Below are 7500 nucleotides of genomic sequence, written 5' to 3'. Positions count from 1 at the left end.
CCTTTTAAGTCCAAGTTCAACCCCGATAGGAAGCGGGGTGAGAAGGGATGGAAAATGATGTGTACAGCAGTGAGACAGAGAGTGAAAGAAGCATGGCGAAAATGGAGATAAGTAACTGGAGTTGTTTTAGACAAGAAAATGCAATTAAAGCTTAAAATGAAGATTTATAAGACCGTTATCAGGCCCGTACTGTTATATGGGGCAGAAACCTGACCGCTTAAGAGGAAAGAGGAGGGACTGTCGGAAAGAACCGAGATGAGGATGGTGAGATGGATTGCTGGAATATCACTACTGGAAAAGAATGCGTGGTATATGTAATGGAAAGGAGAAGACTAGGGAAGCTCGTCTGAGATACTATGGCACTGTAATAAGAAGAGAGGAGGTGGAACCAACCAAGAGAGCTAAGAACATGCCAGTGATGGGGAGGAGGAGTGTGAGGCGTCAACGGATCAGATGGATGGATGTGGCGAGGAGGGACATGGGTGAGGTGGGAGTGGGGGAAGAAGACGCTAGGAATTGAAACAGATGTAGAAAGTTGACTCGAGCGGCCGACCCTGCTATACAGTGGGAGTAATAAGGTCGAAAGAAGAAGAATAAGAATGATGTGTACATCAAAAGTACACAAAAGTGCTCGGTCCAGATTTGCTTCACTATTTACCACAGACATGCAATATATTATTAAGGGGAGATATACTTGGAAAATTTTGGCGATAAAGTCTTACTTTTCAATAAAGAAAACTGGTTACCTTGGTTCGATATTCTCAGCGTTAGTAATAATTTTGCAAGGTATTAATAGCTTCAACCTGCAATTAAAGTGCCTACTGCAGCATTCACGGCGCGTCAGGGAGGACTTTGTCTGCATGCATAACAATGACTGTAATTGCACCATGACTTTTAACAGCCTCGTTAACTTTGTACATCCAGGCTACCATCACTCCCAGAACGTAATCAAAGGAGCTATTATTGCTTTCATTTCAGACATCATTCTTAATGTATGACCTACCATTTTTGAGCCATGTACAACGGAATGATATCAAGAGGAGGTAAGAGGATTATAAATTTGGTTTAACGATAAAATGCAGATATATACTTAATATTTATAATATTTATATACGTACAATATATTATTTTTTTTATTTCATTGAATAACTTCTTTCTTTCAAGAACGATACCAGCTATCGAGAGTCATTTAGATTACATAAGATGCAAGTTGAGTCTAGACAACAACATTCATCTTCCTCATTATTACTGACTCCATTTTCCATCTTCCCTCTCCTGACCAGAATTTTATGTATATATATATATATATATATATATATATATATATATATATATATATATATATATATATATATATATATATATATAATTTCTCGAATTCTTCGCGCTTTTTTGGATATGCTTGTAACTACGAAGCCGAAAATATCCAGACGGGATATTTTCGGCTTCGTAGTTACAAGCATATCCAAAAAAGCGCGAAGAATTCGAGAAGTTAAGAGGGCATTGTGGCTATTAGAACTACATATGTGTCTGGTAAAAGTGACCAGTAGATTCTACACACACACACACACATATATATATATATATATATATATATATATATATATAGAGAGAGATAGAGAGAGAGAGAGAGAGAGAGAGAGAGAGAGAGAGAGAGAGAGAGAACGATTTCATATGATGTATAGATTGGTGACGAACATATAACTTCATACACTGTGGTTTTGGAAACACTTGAAAGGAATTGACGTAGGTAATTCAAAGGTAATGAAACGAAACTGGAGTTTATATAGACAAGATGGAAGTTGGTTTTCTCACAAACTGCATTTTGTGAAGGGCAAGTGCTTATAACATGATTTAGTGTTAAAGAATGATGAAGCAGCTGGTTTGCAAAGGGACTGATTACTCTTCCTTGTGGAGAACTATAATAAAAACTTCCCACTCGGAAAATCAATTTGTCACTCCTTGCCAGGAGGAAGAATTAGGGTCATTCTGTCAAAAAAGGAAGACATGATGATTGAAAACAACTAAGTCAGGGAAGTTTGAGGAATAAAGCGTTTTATCATTTGACTTACAGAACAATTAAATATATCTTACGTTAGAATATAGACTTTAAACTGTGAAAGGTGACCCATATATCTTTCGTTATTTACATGACTATGTTGTATACAATTTTATAATTTCTACATAATAAAATAACGTGTATAAATATGCACGTAAATAAAAATGTTGGCATATTTTAGCTCTTTATAATTATGATTTTATTTTTTATTGCTTTGCATGACATATTCAGACAATAAAACGAGATAAAGTCCTGATTCCTATTTTATGAATTTTATGATCATTGTGCAAGAAGATTCGACTTCAAAAATACAACTAAATTATAATTCATTTTACCATATAACTTGGATTTACGACAAAAAAAAAAACATTATTATAATAAAAACAAATAAACTACATAATTTCAGGAGGACATTTAATACATGGAAATCATAATGTGTGGCAAAAAATTCTCTTTATACCCCAGCAAATATATTTTGAAAATTGCACATTCAATAGGAATAGGCAAATGGTAATATAATTAAGAAAGCGTGGAATGGTGACACAGTCAATAAAACGAAATATTTGCCGCAGAATAAAAAAAAAATGAAACCGACCTTTTAAAACCCTTTACATACTAAGACACTATTATCCTTTGTCAAAGAAAAGAAACCCGCTTTATCTTTAATTGAGAGGTGGGTTTTAATACGCAATCTAAATTATTTGAATTTTTTATGATCGGCAGAAACATGTGAAACCAATAACCAGTATCTGCCATAGCTAAGTATACAAAGATATAAGACAACGTATTCACTTAATATTTGTTATTTGTTCCTTAAACAAATATATAACACCTTTCGTCAATTACCAATATCAGCCAGAAATTTCTGTTAACAATACACTATTACTGAAGTGTGCTTTTAATCATGCGCTTGAGATACTATAAACGTAAATAAAAGATTTACAGGCCTTGGCGATTTTCAAAGCTATAAAATTATATTTAGTCACTTTATCTGCCCAAAATTCATGAAATTACTTTTGATGCAAATACCGAAGGAGAGGATAACCTGATGAGCCGCTTTGTGTAAGGAGAACTGGAGATTCTTTATTTGTTAAATAATGCTATTTGAAGGGATGAATACAATTTCCGTTTTATTTTCCATGTCAAACCTAAAGGATTTTTCCACATTGTACATCTAGGATATGTTGCACTGCTCCTTTGTTATTGTTACTGTAGATTTTTGGATATATCATGCATGATGCAAAGATCGTATGCCATTAAAAGAGTGTGGTAAACGAATTAAAATTTATATCCAATCAGTTCCAAGTACAAAAAAATATATATGAAGTTAATCTGAGCATATTGCTAAGGCATATGTTTATCCAGTGCCTTTGATAACTGAAAATTTCAATTTTGCTTTGTCCAAGCAACATATTTTTTCATATTAACTATTGTACTGATTGAAATGTATGAAAATTTATGGCATGAACAACGGTTACCTCTCTGTCTCTCTCAAGAATGGCAAAATCATAAACACTCACGCACATACAAACTCTCAATGCACGAACACAATATCTATCTATCCCCTACTTGAAAATTAACTAGTAAATGCAGTGGTAACGATTTCATCCATTCTATCAAAGAAATTTTCATACAAAACGCCACCGTTCAAAAGCTGACGTTTAGCTGGATTCCGCTGGGAATATTTTTTCCCCCTTTCCAGTGTCATCAATCATGTTCCTACCCATGTCTCTCGAATTGAAAACTCGTCGGATGAATTTGGGTTCACTGTATTGGCTCACCAGAAAGAGTCGAATATTTTCGTTATGATTCATTGGATTTTAAGATTCTATGATTTTATTCTATTTCTAATTAACTCTAGCCGTCGGTAGCTGAATATACACACTGTCCTTTCACTGGAAATTATATTTTCTATACGTGGACATTATGACATAATGAACTCATATCATATTAATACATACATACATAAATATGATATATATATATATATATATATAATATATATATATATATATATATATATATATATATATATATATATATATATATATATATATATATATATATATATATATATATATATATATATATACTGTATATACAGAATGGTATAAAAATATAAAAATTTATATTAGCATAAATTGATAAGAAGATAAATATATTATTAAAATGAAATAACTGATAAGTACATCAATTCTAAAAGACACTCACACCCCGAAATTGAATATCTGCTAACTAGGAAAACTACTAGAATATGCTTTCCATCTTTTTCAGATTATTTTCTGCAGCTGCAATCTTTGAAAACTCAGGGATAAATCCATTTACAATATATTTAGAGCAAACTGACGAACATTTACAAATGGTCTTTTTCAGTAATGCGGTCCAAATAACAGTAAATCGTTCACCACACAAAACACACAAGCACGCTGCAGCCTTACATATTAATAAATTTTAGAAACGAATACCGTGACAGAATATAATTTCTAGTAACTATTCATCGACAGCCCCTGTCGAGGAAAATTATTGGGCAAATGACATGGCAGCTATGGAAACCAGACCATCATTTGTCGAGAAAATCTATCTACTTATTTTCCTCACTCTGGTTCCATTTATGCTTGTATAGTCAAAAACATTCCATACAAATATTGCTGGTTATTGTAACTTTTCAATATTTGGACATCTAACAGGTAAGCAATATGAAGGCTTTTATTAGCAATAACAGAGTAACGCAGTGAAATTACGCTTATAAGACTCGCTCTCATTATCATCAGGTGAGGGCAACCTCTGTGGAGCGTGGCTGCGTTGTTCCAGTACAAAAGTAAAATAAAATCAATGTCATTAAGAAATATTATATGAATAATGTTTGATAGAGCCTTCATTCTTAAACTGATTCTAAATTAAACTTGGAGCAATCTCATCAACTTTTCAAATTAATCTCAATGATGCAAACCGGAGAGAGAGAGAGAGAGAGAGAGAGAGAGAGAGAGAGAGAGAGAGAGAGATCCGATATTTCAGGAAGTTATATTTAAAATAGATAGCAATCATAGATTGCAATCCTACATCCAAGGCAACCGTAATTTAGCGAATAAGGTTTACTCAGTCTCCATTTGGCCGCTCTATCTAAACTTAGCGAAATTTCAAATATAACTACAGTAGTACAATATCCTGTATCACAGTGAAACTACCAAAATTTTAAAAATACATCCATCAACTCTAAAGTAGATCTGCTAACGTACAGAGGCAAACTGCACGCAAACACATTTTATACATATAATATATATATATATATATATATATATATATATATATATATATATATATATGTGTGTGTGTGTGTGTGTGTGTGTGTGTGTGTATGTGTGTGAGCGTGTATATATATATATTTATAATTATATATATATATATATATATATATATATATATAGAGAGAGAGAGAGAGAGAGAGAGAGAGGTACGTGGTTCAATCCCGGGCTACAGCAGTTAGTTTGGAATGGATTCCAACGTTAGCTGGAAGTCAAGAAAAGGACATGGGGCTAGCAACCTCATCTCGTAATCTTACTGTCAACCGAATGCATTTTGTTTCTGGCGTCACCACCTGAAAAAGGGGGTTGATGCATACGTACACATACACACACAAACATTATATAAATGTATATATATATATATATATATATATATATATATATATATATATATATATATATATATATATATATATATATATATATATATATATATATATATATATATATGTGTGTGTGTGTGTGTGTGTGTGTGTGTGTGTGTGTGTGTGTGTGTGTGTGTGTGTAGGATTCCTACAAATAAAAGTTCTCACTATCGAATTTCGTATATGAACATATTGGTATTGCAATACCCTCTGGCCATTTTTTAATTAAGAAAAACTGTTGGATTTTACAGCGCACTACATATTAAAGGATGCAAAAACATAGCTGGGATTCCCAAAAGTTTACTTTTTTTGTATTCTGAGTATTAAGCACTTTCTTTATAAACACATTACTGGTTTTATTCAGCTTAAGATTTATGCATGGGCTCTCGTATACTGTGTGAAAATTTTAAGTCAAACTTTCCTTGTTTCAGTCTCTCTCTCTCTCTCTCTCTCTCTCTCTCTCTCTCTCTCTCTCTCTCTCTCTCTTACACACACACACGCACAAGCATTTCAACAAATAAACAAATATATTAATCCATAAACAATGGTACTTTCAATATATGATTGATAAATACATTAACAAAAACAAAATACAAACACTATTAACATTACAATGTCTTTATCTTACAAATATATATACATCCTTTAAAAGTCACCATTCAGTTGGACTATTTGGACCCCTCTCAGAGTCATCAATCATGTTCACTACTCGTGTCTCCCGGATTAAAAACTCATGAAATGAATTCCGTCTCACTCTATTGGCTCGCCAGAAATTGTAAAATTTTTTCGCGACGAGTCACGGAACTATTACAGTTTTCTTTTTTTTATTTTTTCTTTTTTTCCATGTATTAGCGATGGTATTTGCTTTCAGCTGAATGCAAAGGTTTTCAAGTCAGTAATTCATACCCTCTTGTGAAGACAGAAATTTTCAAACAGATATCAAACTGGATACCTGAGAAACTAACGTTTATTTTCAGTTATTCACAATAAAAAACGTTAAAAATGCGCTGAACAGTCTTCGGCACAATCGATTTTCTGTACAGCCGCTACATCGTATAATCAAGGCCACCGAAAACAGATCTATCTTCCGGTGGTCTCGGTATAATGCTGTATGAACCGCGGCCCATGAAACTTTACCCACGGCCCGGTGGCGGCCTATCCTAAAACGCTGCCTGAAGCAAGATTGTGGCTAACACTAACCTTAAATAAAATAAAAACTACTGAAGCTAGAGGGCTGCAATTTGGCATGTTTGATGATTGGAGGGTGGATGATCAACATACCAATCTGCAGCAACTAGCCTCAGTACTTTTTAATATCTGAGGACGGACAGACAAAGCCAGCACATAGTTTTCTTTTACAGAAAACTAATTTGTGAACGGTTTATGGAGCGTCGAAACTTAATGGAAAAGAATAATAGCCCCAGTATGATATCTCTGCATATAGGCTATTATATACGAAGGAAGGTTACTTCCTTTAGATATCACTACTCCCTTCCAATTACGGTTTTCCTTCGATATCTTTCCTTATCAGCTTCCTAATGCATTAAGAATAAGAGTTTAATATGTGAAAAAGCGTGTCTCGAGTCTGGGGTCAATTTCTTTTGAGAAAGACTACAAGACTGGAAGAGAACCAAGAAAGATAAATTCTTTGAGAGAGAATTTTTTTCGTCATATTTTTCAAGTCCCTAATTTTGTTTTTAAACAGATTCGATTCTAGGCTATGACAATACATTCTAATTATTTAAATATATATTTTTAACTCGTAAATAAACAT

Source organism: Macrobrachium rosenbergii, chromosome 6 (genome assembly GCF_040412425.1).
Source record: "Macrobrachium rosenbergii isolate ZJJX-2024 chromosome 6, ASM4041242v1, whole genome shotgun sequence".
Taxonomy (NCBI): domain Eukaryota; kingdom Metazoa; phylum Arthropoda; class Malacostraca; order Decapoda; family Palaemonidae; genus Macrobrachium; species Macrobrachium rosenbergii.
This window is presented reverse-complemented; position numbering follows the sequence as displayed.